The sequence below is a fragment of the Onychomys torridus genome, chromosome 2, assembly GCF_903995425.1.
Source record: "Onychomys torridus chromosome 2, mOncTor1.1, whole genome shotgun sequence".
NCBI classification, from domain to species: domain Eukaryota; kingdom Metazoa; phylum Chordata; class Mammalia; order Rodentia; family Cricetidae; genus Onychomys; species Onychomys torridus.
In genome coordinates this window covers 145,806,515-145,819,173 of record NC_050444.1, presented here as the reverse complement: position 1 = coordinate 145,819,173, position 12,659 = coordinate 145,806,515, and the positions used below count along the sequence as shown (strand labels likewise).

The 12,659-nt window shown below is 46.6% G+C and overlaps 1 long non-coding RNA gene and 2 other non-coding genes across 3 annotated transcripts; all 3 read left to right on the top strand.

Annotated features, from left to right (window-relative positions):
* Nucleotides 1-5,611: 5,611 nt before the first annotated feature.
* On the top strand, nucleotides 5,612-7,730 carry LOC118578310. Its single transcript, XR_004944247.1, has 3 exons — nucleotides 5,612-5,700; nucleotides 6,782-6,818; nucleotides 7,286-7,730. It is a non-coding gene; the product is annotated as an uncharacterized LOC118578310 (long non-coding RNA).
* Nucleotides 6,485-6,689, top strand: LOC118578991. The gene has a single exon (XR_004944366.1). It is a non-coding gene; the product is annotated as a small nucleolar RNA SNORA73 family (small nucleolar RNA).
* Nucleotides 7,013-7,217, top strand: LOC118578989. The gene has a single exon (XR_004944364.1). It is a non-coding gene; the product is annotated as a small nucleolar RNA SNORA73 family (small nucleolar RNA).
* Nucleotides 7,731-12,659: the final 4,929 nt, after the last annotated feature.

The following is a 12,659-nucleotide window of genomic DNA, read 5'->3' as shown; positions in this document are numbered from 1 at the left end:
CCAGGCTCCATACCCTCTCTTTCTCCACAGCTTTAAGTCTCTAAGAATTTTCTGCACCCCACTTCTTCCCCCTTTCATATCCCATACTTGTGGTGAAACCAGTGGAACCTACCATTTGGTTCAGGATCTCCAACTTATCCACTCAGCCATGGCTCCCTTTCACCTGTAGTACCCTACCCCTGTAGTCCCCTCCCCCCCGTCCCCTCAGAGACACCCCCCCCCCGAGACAGGGTTTCTCTGTGTAACTTTGCACCTTTCCTGGAACTCACTCGGTAGCCCAGGCTGACCTCGAACTCACAGAGATCCGCCTGGCTCTGCCTCCCGAGTGCTGGGATTACAGGCGTGCGCCACCACGCCTGGCCAAGACCTTTTATTCCTCTGCTCTAGACCTCAAGGGTGCCTTTGTCATGCTCTTAATCTCCACCACAAAACACCTTTTCCTTTATTTGGGCTGCCCCGGATACTCACCTTTCCACCCAACTCACCTCGACTGTCCTCCCCCAGGGACAGCCACATCTCTTTGGCTAGGCTCTGGCCTCTGACTTCTTCCCTTCCTAAATCAAAGCGTGCACAATACACAACTGATCTACTTTATAGTGATCCCTGCACATTAGCCGGGCCGACACCTCTACTTTATTAAACTTTCTGTCCACCTGGGGACATAGGGTCTCACCCTCTAAGGTCCAGCTGTCCACCCCTCAGGTTACTTATTTGGGATTAGCTATCACTCCAACTCACAAGGCCATTCATTACCCTAGATAGAAAAGACTTGATTCAATCACCCACAGTCCCCACCACCGAGGACAATTCTGTCCTTCCTAGAGATGACCAGCTTCTTCTGCTCTTGGATTCCTTCTTTCTTCTCACCTGCCCACTAGATGAGGTGGCCCTCGACCCCTCACATGAACCCCTTCTTGCACTCATTACTAAGCCACTTCATAAGCTTCAACAGGCCCCTTCCAGACCCTGGCCTTACATCTTCTGGATTTAACTTGCACCTTCGTTCTCTGGGTTACAGAAATGGAGGGATGTGCCCTCCGGATCCTGGATCACCAACTGGGACCTTCCTTTGTACCCCTTGCATACTTATCCAAAAATCAGAGCCTACGGTTTGTCTGTGTGCTCTGCTGCAGCTGCCCTTCTTCTTCTTCTTCTTCTTCTTCTTCTTCTTCTTCTTCTTCTTCTTCTTCTTCGTTTTTGTTTTTAGAGACAGGGTTTCTCTGTGTAGCTTTGTGCCTTTTTCCTCAAACTCACAGAGATCTGCCTGGCTCTGCCTCCTGAGTGCTGGGATTAAAGGCGTGCGCCACCACTGCCTAGCATAAATCCTCTCTCTCTCTCTCTCTCTCTCTCTCTCTCTTTCGAGAGCTGAGGATCGAACCCAGGGCCTTGGGCTTGCTAGGCAAGCGCTCTACCACTGAGTTAAATCCCCAACCCCATCTGCTGCACTTCTTACACTTGAATAGAAAGTTTCACCCAACGCTGTCTTCTCTTTTCACCTGTCCCATCTCCTCACGCACAAGGGTCTCCACACCACCCTCATCTAAGTGCTCTCTTTTCAGGGAGCATTGATAGAGCGTCCTATACTTACCTTCCAGCTATGCCCACGTCCCAACATTTCAAACTGACCCAAGCTGCTGCTCTGACTCTCCTAAGGCATGTATGGATCATTGGCTTCTGCTGGCTTTTGCCACCTACCAAGTTTGTCTAGAATCTGCCTTTTCAGCTGCTTCTCCCCACCTTAGCTAGCCATCCATCTCTCCTGGCTATGCCCTTTTGGGCCACCTGTCAAGTGGGCTTCTCCGTCTCCACCCTTTGGGCTGCCCACCAAGTAGGCATGCATACTCCCTGCCACACCCTTCAGGGCCCCCCCAGTGTGCAATTCTGCTCACTAAGACACTTGCACTTCCGGAATTGTTCTCTTCTCTACTTGCTCTAACCACTGTATCAGCTGCCAGTCAGGCACAGTAAAAGACAAGATCTGATAACTCCAGCGGGATCCCCAAAAATGTAAGACACAGCTTGATGCCTCTGGCCAGTGGCTCATTGACAGTCCAATGTGGAACTGGACGTCACCCTTCTTAAGCCCTTCTCCTGCTTTTCTTCATCCTACTGGTTGCACCCTGCCTTATAAACCTCTTGCCTCCATTTCTTCAACAACAGGTTCAAAAGATCTCTAACTAGACTTTCAGTCCGTTGCTATTACAGGATTACTGTCCCCTCACTACAGAGCCAAAGGCTACGACTCCTGTTTATGCCCTGATGGTGAAGATCAAGTTTGCCTAAAGGACTTGACTCCCCAATTCAGCAGGAAGTAGTTAATGATAACATCACCCCCTTTCCTGTGACCTGATTGTTTAGCTTTTTTTTTTTTTTTTTTTTTTTTTGGAGCTAAGGTTCGAACCCAGGGCCTTGCACTTGCTAGGCAAGCACTCTACCACTGAGCTAAATCCCCAACCCCTGTTTATTAATAATAAACAAAAAAGGAGGAAATATAAGCTCTCTGCAGGCCACATGAGTGGCCAAGTCCCTCTCCTGAGGACCTCCAACTGCCAGGTTCCACCCACAGAACATTCTAACCACCCTAACAGCTGAACCCTGCCCCCACCCTACAGAGTAAAAAACCCAATCTCTGGACATGAAATCTCACCTAACTCCACCCTGGAGAGCTGCACCCTCTAAAGTTCCATCCCCTCCCCCAAGAAACTCTATATAAGCCCTGCCTTCTGCTCAGTTCCCTGCTGTTTCCTACTGAGCAGAGGCAGCCACCCTCCTGGGTTTCTTCCTCCCAATAAATCTTGCGTGTGAGGTTTGTTGTGTGGTGTGACTTTGTGGTATTCCTTGGCACCCAACTGCCAGGATACCTTCCCATCTAAGCTGTAATGCTTACATTGAGTAACATAGCAAATTCAAGGCCTGGGATAGCCTAGGGTATATGATCCTCTGTCTTAATTTTTTCTCTTTCTTTTTTTTAGAAAATTTGCAGAGAAAGTATTGGGAGCTCCTATGTGCCAAGGACTTCACTAGGTACCTGTCCTTCCTAGACACACACACACACACACACACACACACACACACACACTGCCCCTCCCGTCCAGAAAATGAGATTATACAGGTTAGGGTTTTTCAAGGTCAAAACAAACACCTCAATCATTTGCTTGAGGACAAAGACTTACAACCCACTCAAGTCTACTTTACTTAGCACATTACCCTTTACTAATAGTGAAAAGAAACCACAAGTCAAAACTTGGTACTGGGTGTTTCTTTGCTCCCAGATGGCTGTGGCCCGAATGATCAGGTCTCCAGTTGTTACTACAGCTTTGGGGTTATGTCTCCAGAGGTTGTTCTGAAGGTACACACTGAACAGTGATGAAATTTGCTTCCTTTGTAGGTGGTGAGTGAGGTCTGGAAGACCAAATCAGAAAGGAGAGGGCCGGGGCCAGCAAGATGGTTCAGGGGTAAAAATGCTTGCCACTAAATGAACAGAGTTAGGTTGAAGGAGAGAACCACCTCCACAAAGCTTTCCTCAGACCTCCACACACTGTAGCAGGAGCATTCCCACATATACATCATATACACATTCAATAATAATAATAATAAAAACAAGTCCAGTGGATGCTGAATGGACTAGATGTCTTACAAAATATGAGAATGTACAAAAGAGAGAGAGAGACAGAGAGAGAGAGAGAGACAGAGAGAGAGAGAGAGAGAGAGAGAGAGAGAAGGAGAGAGGGGGAGGACCAGTTTAGAAGGCCACTACTGCTGTTACCTAGATGGAAATGAAGTCAAAAGTATTTCATAATACTTACACTTTGCCCTTTTTAGGGTCATCTTTGGTGTTTGTTTTTTTGTTTTTTTTCTTTCTGTGTAACAGCCCTGGCTGTCCTGGAACTCACTCTGTAAACCAGGCTGACCTTGAATTCACAGAGATCTGCCTGCCTCTGCCTCCCGAGGGCTGGGATTAATTATGTGCACCACTGTGCCTAGCACCCTTTTGTGTTCTAGACTTATCTCTGCACAAACAGCATAAAAGTGAACATGTGAAATCTCAGGTGTCTTAACGGAATTCAAGTGTAGACAGACCTTCATCAGATTGTCCATGTGGTCAAGGCTCAGCTCCACTCCTGGGAAGCAGGAAGGGAAAGCAAGCCTCAGTCGGGTGACAGCCTTTGTGTTGCCTGTCACATCACAGTACCGTTATTTCTCCTCCCTCTGTCCCTGGGGACACTCTTCCCCTTATTTAATTACTATCTATCTATTTCTCCTGCACCCAAGCTATCTTCTTTTGCTTTATTTTCAATATCCCACTTTTTTTTTCTTTCTGTGTAGCTTTGAGCCTGTCCTGGAACTCACTCTGTAGCCCAGGCTGGCCTCGAACTCACAGAGATCCGCCTGCCTCTGCCTCCTGAGTGCTGGGATTAAAGGTGTGCGCCACCACCGCCCGGCTTCATTCTTTCAAGTAAATATTATTACACAACAAAATCTGTGAGGTTTAGTTTCACATCCTAAAATCTGTGAAATATCGTTAGTGTTTTAGACTTGTAATAGTAATAATGTAGCCGTATCCCAACACTCGGGAGGCAGAGGCGGGCCGATCTCTGTGAGTTCGAGGCCAGCCTGGGCTACAGAGCGAGTTTCAGGACAGGCTCCAAAGCTACAGAGAAACCCTGTCTCGAAAAACTAAAACAAAAACAAAAAAAAAAAAAGTAAATAATGTATGTAAAGCAACCAGCACACAATTTAATATATAAGAGGAACATGGTCAATGTTTCTGCTCAGGCCAGCTTTGATCTGATGATACCATCAATTTATTCATCTGACTCCATACTCCATGCATGTATTATTCTTTGTGCATGTATTATAGGGGAGCACTGTACGCATTGCAGCACTTCATGGTTTTTGTGTGCAGTGCTGGGGTTCAGGACCCCGTACATCCAGTGAAAAATACCTTGATTTATTGTCAGCATCTTTATATTATAGTTTTATGTGTTTGGGTGTAAAGTGCGTGTAACATTAAACGTTTTAACCAGGTCTGGATCAGAACCTCAAATTCTAGGCAGGAGTCCTCCTACTGTGAGAGTGCGTGAGAGGATTTTTGTTTGTGTGTTTTAATGTGTTTGTTTATCTTTTGTTTGTTTGTGTGTGTTTGTGCAAATTAATGTGCACCACGTATCTGCCAATGACAGCTCATTTGTGAGCTGTGAGCTGTGAGCTGCCATATAGGTACTGGGAATGGGACCTAGGTACTCTGGAAGAGCAGTGACCTTAACCACGAAGCCAGCTCTCCAGCTCTTCCAACGGGAAGTTTTTAACTGTAGCCAATTGTAGAAGCACCCTTGTTCTGTACCAAACGTTTCTTCCACATACAAAGTAGATCCAAACTCTGTAACCTGGAAAGCATTCCTCCTCTAGAGGTCTTTTCTCAATTGCATATGCCAGTGAATCCAAGCAGGGAAAACAAACTGCACAAACTCAACAAACCAGCGCCTAGAGCGCCCAGAAGCGCAAGAGACCGCCAATCCGGAAAGGTTTAAGAAGAGCCCATCAGCCTTAGCGCATTTTCATTGGTCCTAGGAGCCTACGGCGTCGCGCAGGCGCAGTCTGCAGGTCCTGACTTCCGGGCGTTCCAGGAGCTATAAATATGGCGGCGTCGGCGCGTCCCAGTCTCTTAAGCTGTGTCCCCCGAGCTGTGGTTCGTGCTTGGTGAGTTGTCTACCCGCGGTCCTCTGCTGCTGTGGGTTGCTGACCGGGTTCGGCGCAGGCTTTGAGTGGAAGGGCTGCGGCTGGGCAGGCCCCGCTGGGAGGCCGGGGTGCGGTCGCGGAGCGTGGCTTCCCGGCGGACACGTGCTCCCTCCCAGCCGATCCGGCCTTACAGGCATTTTTCCAGGCAAACTCTTCACTAGAGTGTCTCCAAGCGCTCTTCCTTACTGTTACCGCTGCTGAAGAAAAGCTTTCAGCCGGGCGGTGGGGCTCGCGCCTTTAATCCCAGCACTCGGGAGGCAGAGGCAGGTGGATCTCTGAGTTCGAGGCCAGCCTGGTCTACAGAGTGAGTGCCGGGACAGCCAGCAGCCAGGGCTGCACAGAGAAACCCCGTCTCAAAAAAAAAAAAGACAGAAAAGCTTTCTTCCCTAGTTCCTCCGCCACGTGACTACAGTAGTTAGCGGCCATTGTGGATAGGGTTTTAACTTGAAATAATTGCGCCTTCTTTCCAAGCTTTGCATTATTACCCTTCCCCGCGTGTTAGTCGAATTTCTGCATATTTTTATTTTGGTGTTACTTCACTACAATTATTCCACGATTCATGCCGATGACTTGACAGTTTGGTGGGGAAGCGAGTTGCATCAAAGAAGGCCGAGGGTGGTCATGATGTCTCAGTTGCAAGACTGTAGTGCCAGCACTCGGGAATCGGGGGCTTCTCCAGCTGGAGTGTCAGGAAAAGATATTCAGTTGAGGCCCTTTGGTAAAAGAAAGTCTTTACTGTGTCTATCCAACGTGGATACCTCGGGAGGTCACTCTCCCCGGGCTCTGTCCTAGTGGCGTAGGGGAGCATAGGGCTCTGCCCCGGTGATGTACAGTCCCTTTCCACAACGTTGGAGATGAAGCTGGGCCTCGAGTCTGCGCCTGCATATTCCTACGACTTCTCAGAGTCCTGTGGACGATGACTGAGGAGACAAACCATGCAGGAAACAGTCTTAAATCTCGAAGTCTGGGAGTGAGTCTGACGTGTTTGTTTCTAAAGTTGCTTGAGAATTTTACTTACTGAAAAAAATGCTTTCTTTTGCAGAACTGACCAGTGATTACAAGTAACTCTTATGGTTGAGGTGAGTTTACTCTGAACACTAGTGCCTGTCCCATAATCTTTGTTCCATTTTGGAACTTGCATATTAACCACTATCTGTACATTATTTTTAGTGGGTGGCTTTAAATTCTTGTGGGCCTCAGACAAGTATGATTTGAAGGCTTGAGTATTGGTTGGAGCTGACAAAAAAAAAAAAATTGCTACTAGCCGGGCATTCCAACGTGGATACCCCGGGAGGTCACTCTCCCCGGGCTCTGTCCTAGTGGCGTAGGGGAGCATAGGGCTCTGCCCCGGTGATGTACAGTCCCTTTCCACAACGTTGGAGATGAAGCTGGGCCTCGAGTCTGCGCCTGCATATTCCTACGACTTCTCAGAGTCCTGTGGACAATGACTGAGGAGACAAACCATGCAGGAAACAAAAGTCTGGGGTGCTAAGTGTTTCAATGTGACATTTTTGGGAGTCTAATCTTTGTGCTTATTTTTGTTCAGGAAAGAAGAGGACCTGCACAGCTACCTGCTGAAGGTTAACTTGATGCTTGACTTTGGAGTCTTGTAACTATATGTAGTCTGGCAAAGTTTTGTCTGTTTTTATGGGTTCAACCCAGAACTGTCAGTAATAGGCAAGCATTTCTTAGTCTGGTCAATGTATATTGTATATGTTCAAGAGACCTTATTGATGTTTAGGTTTAAGGAACTTTATTTGTGCCCCCTTTTGAGGTCCATGTAGTGTGTGTGAAAGTAATTTCCTAGGATATTTCCCCAGGGCCATATAAAACACAAATGGCACTAGTTCATGCCTATAATGACTGTAAGATCACACTGAATTCAAGACCAGACTGGGTTACAGAATTTAATTTCTATTCCTGTAAATATGATATGCCTGATGAAACTAATGTTAATATTTATGTGAATTAAAGGAGAAATTTTGACTCTGTTTCTTTCTTGGTTTAATGTCAGTACATGCGTCCAGAAGAGTGCAGATGGTGTCTATTTGGTCATGAACCCTGAGAGGATTTCATGCACCCAAGGGTTGAGAATGAATTCCTGGCTCTGGTGATAACTATTTTAATAAGTCTGGTCCAGTAAGTGAGCAGTGTGTTGAGGGTTCAACTTAGCCATGACTGGCCTTGTGATGTGGTGGAGATGGTAGCTAGGTCATAATGGGAAGTGAAGTCTTGATGACTTCCTGTGCTGGCTATCCTTACCTTGGGAAAGTCAAGACCCTGAATGATGGTGGAATAGAAGGTAGGCCTTGAAGATGCTGGTACATTGCCTTGTTGGCTGTTTCTGGAGGTGGGGGAGAGACGGGTGTTTGGATCAGTGGTGCTGTAACTTCAGTGGTGGGAGTGCTGGCATTAAGTTTGCATGTAACTGAGGTGACTGGCCTTGTCTAAAAGGTTGCATGCCTTAGTGTGATAGCAGAACCACAGGTATGGGGGCCAGGTCTCTACAGTGAAAGCCAATATTGGGAGGTCAATATAATACCTGGTACTGAGGATAAAGAACACTTGTACCTTGAGGCTTAGTGAAACTGCCCTCAGTTTTCCCACAAGGAGTTCTGGACAGGCTTCCAGGTACAGCAGAAACTATGTACTATGCTGCTACAGAAATGTCTCAATCTGCTTTAAATGTGCATGATTTCCTGCCCCAGTTCTGGTGGTTGATACCTACCAATGATGCTCAGCTCATAAGTTGAGTACTGTTATATGTACTATGTAAGTAATAGGTTACTGTTTACTATTTAATTGTACAGTGCTGGGAATATAGCTCAGCCTTAGAGTTTAAGGCCATCCAGGGCTACACCGTAAGAAACAATGTGTCAGTTTAAAAAAAGATCTTGCTGGGAATTCATAGCAAGACCCTGTCCTGAAAAATGCTGGGTTTGGGTGAAGATGTAGGTTGCTTCATTGAGCTAAGAGCAAAACTATCCCATTGTTGCATTCTTGAATTCCAGGCCACCCTGTTTATGTAGACTATTCTTATAAAGAAAAATGGGGCTTAAGAAAATAGTTCAGAGGTTAGATAGAGCACATGCAGTCAGCCATGATGACCAGATTTTTTTTGTTTTTTCCTTCGAGACAGGGTTTCCCTGTGTAGCTTTGCGCCTTTCCTGGAACTCACTCTGTAGCCCAGGCTGGCCTCAAACTCACAGATCTGCCTGCCTCTGCCTCCTGAGTGCTGGGATTACAGGCGTGCACCACCACTGCTCGGCGATGACCAGATTTTACATCCTGGGCACCATCATGAACACAATCATGGGATTTGACACATGTATTAAAAGTATGCCTAAGGGCTAGGGATTAGTTCAAAAAGAACTTGCATGGCATTCGAGAGGTCCTGGGTTCAAGTTCCAACATTGAAATAGGATAGCTTAATCCTGAATAGAAATCTGGTTCCAACTCCCACTTTGGTCCCCCCCTCTTTTTTTCCAAGATACGTTCATTCGTTTGTTTGTTTGATCTTGTTTTTCAAGACAGGGTTTTCCTAGCTTTGGAGCTTGTCCTGGATCTCCTCTATAGACCAGGCTGGCCTTGAACTCACAGAGATCTGCCTGCCTCTGCCTCCCAAGTACTGGTATTACAGTCGTGTGCCACCACCACCTGGCTCATTTTAATTTTTAAAGTCTCCAGAAGAAATCATTTTTTAAAATGTATTATTGGTGGTTTCCCTTAATGTATGTCTGTGAGGATGTCAGATCCCCTGGAACTAGAGTTGCCATGTGGGTAGTGCTGGGTCCTCTGGAAGGGCAGCCAATGCTCTTAACACGTGCAGAGACACACAGATAAAATTAAAAATAAATGGTCTGGGGGCTGGAGAGACAGCTCAGCTGTAAGAGCACTGGCTGCTCTTCTAGAAGTCCTGAGTTCAATTCCCAGCAACCACATGGTAGCTCATAACCATCTATAATGGGATCAGATGCCCTCTTCTGGCCTGCAGGCATACCTGCAGATAAAGCTCACATACATAAAATGCGTAAATAAATTTTTTTTTTCTTTTTGGTGTTTTTGAGACAGGGTTTCTCTACGTAGCTTTGGTGCCTTTCCTTGATCTCACATTGTAAACCAGGCTGTCCTACAAACTCAGAGATCCGCCTGCCTCTGTCTTCTGAGTGCTGGGATTAAAGGCATGTGCCACCAACACCCTGCCAATAAATACATTTTAAAAATAAATAAATGGGTTTGAGGGGCAGGGGCTTGGTGGCACACCCCCTATAATCCTAGCCCAGAAGTCTGAAGCAGGGGGATGAGGAGTTTGTAGACAGTCTGGGTACATGAGTCTTTCCCAAAACAATAAATGGTTTTTATAAGGTAAGATAAGTGATGATCATTTTTCTGTAATTATATTAAGCCATGTGAATGATTAAGATCTTGGAGAAAGCAGAGAGATCAGAATTTCCAGGGTGAAGCTTGGAGAAACTTCACAGTTTATCATCCAAGAGAGGAGGTCATGATGGAGGCAGAGGTAGACCTGAAAAGGTAAGAGAAAATTAGGGGACTTTTGGGGCTGGCACAACATAATAGGGGAAACGCAATTGGAAATCATCGTTCAGAGATGCTCACTTGGTAAAGGTGTTTGCTGCCAAGTCTGAAGACTTGACTTTGCTCTCAGGGACCCACATATTGGAAAGAGAACTTACTCCTGAAAGATGTCCTCTGACCTCCACAAGTACGCTGGCGTGAACATGCACACACACACACACACAAAAAAAAATGTAAACTGGTGTCAGGTGAGTGTACAAAGGTAGTTGAGCCCCTCTGCCCCCCCACAGCTGTGAGCCTCACTTTTGCTGACAGACAATCAAGGGACTGGCCTTTTTAGGTGCTGACCTTGCTCTTAACTGGGTATGATGGTGCACACCTTTATTCCCAGCTCTAGTGAGGCAGAGGCAGGTATAGTGATATTTTATTTGTAGTGAAATGTGATTTTATTTGTATATTAATAAAGTTGCCTTGGGGTCAGAGCAAGCCATAGCAGAAGCTGGGTGGTGGTGGTGCACGCCTTTAATCCCAGCACTTGGTAGGCAGAGCTTGGTAGGATCTCTGTGTGTTGAAGGATACAGCCAACATGGAGACACGGGCCTTTAATCTCAATACCAACCATAGAAGACCTGGAGGTCTGTACAGACAGGCAGTGACGAGAAGGTCATGTGGCTGGGTTTACAACCAATGAGAAGGCAGAACAGAAAGTCTATATAAAAGTACACAAGAAGTAGGTCTGTGGAGAGGAAAGAGCAGAAGCAGTGAAGGGTAAGGCTCTCAGCTATTGCTCTGACCTCATGGCTTTTAACTCTGCAATTGGCTCTGTGTTTCTTATTTAACAAGATGGTTACATCTACAGGCAGGCAGCTTGGTATCCATAGTGAAAATAAGACCCTGTCTCAAACAAATGTAAAGAAAGAAATTGGAAACACACCAGAAATGTCCATTTAGGATGACTTTTGGAGTCAGAATTAACATGAAACACAGAAAATACTGTTTGTAGAGGTGACTGCCCTCAGACAGGAAGGCCATACACATTCAGTCCTACAGGGCCGCTTGTGTGAGGATGTTGGTGAGAGGGCATGTTCCTCAGACTGCAGACTGTAGGGTTCTGAATCCTCTCCCGAATGGATCTCAGCTGAGCAGATTAGTAGGGCAATCTCACCAACACTTCCAAGTTGTTGGGTTTTGCAGGATCGGCAGCTGGGCCCTGGTTTGGCCTCACACTGAGTATTCGGATACGTTCTGGTCACGAGATGGCTCTTCCCCAGATGCTGGGGCGAGAGGGCATTTTTACTTCAATAGTTCCCCACCTTATGTCCTCCCTCCTTCCTTTCACCATCGTGTAGGTGAACCTTGAACCTCACGCTTAGGGAGGAAAAACACTCAACAAATATTTGACTGAGCTGCATCCAAAGTGTCCCTCTCCCCACTTACTGATTTTTTTCTTTCTGAGAATCGCACTGTGCGTCCCCCTGGCCTTGAATCTACTATCCCTCCTGCCTCAGCCTCTGGAACTTTATATATGCATAGGCAGTGCCCCTAACCCAGGCCTCTTACCTCTCCTTGGTTCTACTTTACCCAAAGTTATTATGTAGCGGGTGTTCTGCTTGTGTGTATGCCTGCAGGCCAGAAGAGGGCACCAGATCCCATTATAGATGGTTATAAGCCACCATGTAGGTACTGGGAATTGAACTCAGGACTTTTAGAAGAGCAGCCAGTCTCTCCAGCCCCCAGAACATTTATTTTTAATTATGTCTCTGTGTGTGTTTGTGCATGTGAGTGTAGTGCGGGCAGACTGCAGAAGAGGGCTCTGGAGCTGGAGAGATGGCTCAGTGACTAAGAGAGCTTAACCTTGGACCTACACCAGAGGTCACAACCTTCAATTCTAGGGCATCCGGCAAGTCTTCTTTCTGGCCTTTGCAGGCATGATAAACACATGATACACAGACATATGTAATAAATAAGCAAATGTTACCCCTCCTAAATGCTTTTCCCAGGTAGACTTAAACTAGAAAGTCATTCCTAGTTTGGCAGTGGTGGCGCACGCCTTTAATCCCAGCACTTGGGAGGCAGAGGCAGGTGGATCTCTGAGTTCGTAGGCCAGCCTGGTCTACAGAGTGGATCCAGGACAGCCAGGGCTACGCGGAGAAACCCTGCCTCGAAAGACAAAAAGGGGTTGGGGATTTAGCTCAGTGGTAGAGCGCTTGGGTTTTTTCAGCCCTCTGCAATGGGCACTTTAAGGACAAGAACTATCAGCCTTGTTTTGCTCCGTACAGACCTCACGCCCTAGGTTTTCCCAAACAAGCCAGGATTATGGAAGTCTCTCCGTTTTGAGATCTCCCAAATAAAGAAGTACTGTAGTGGGTACAACCTGGGAACTC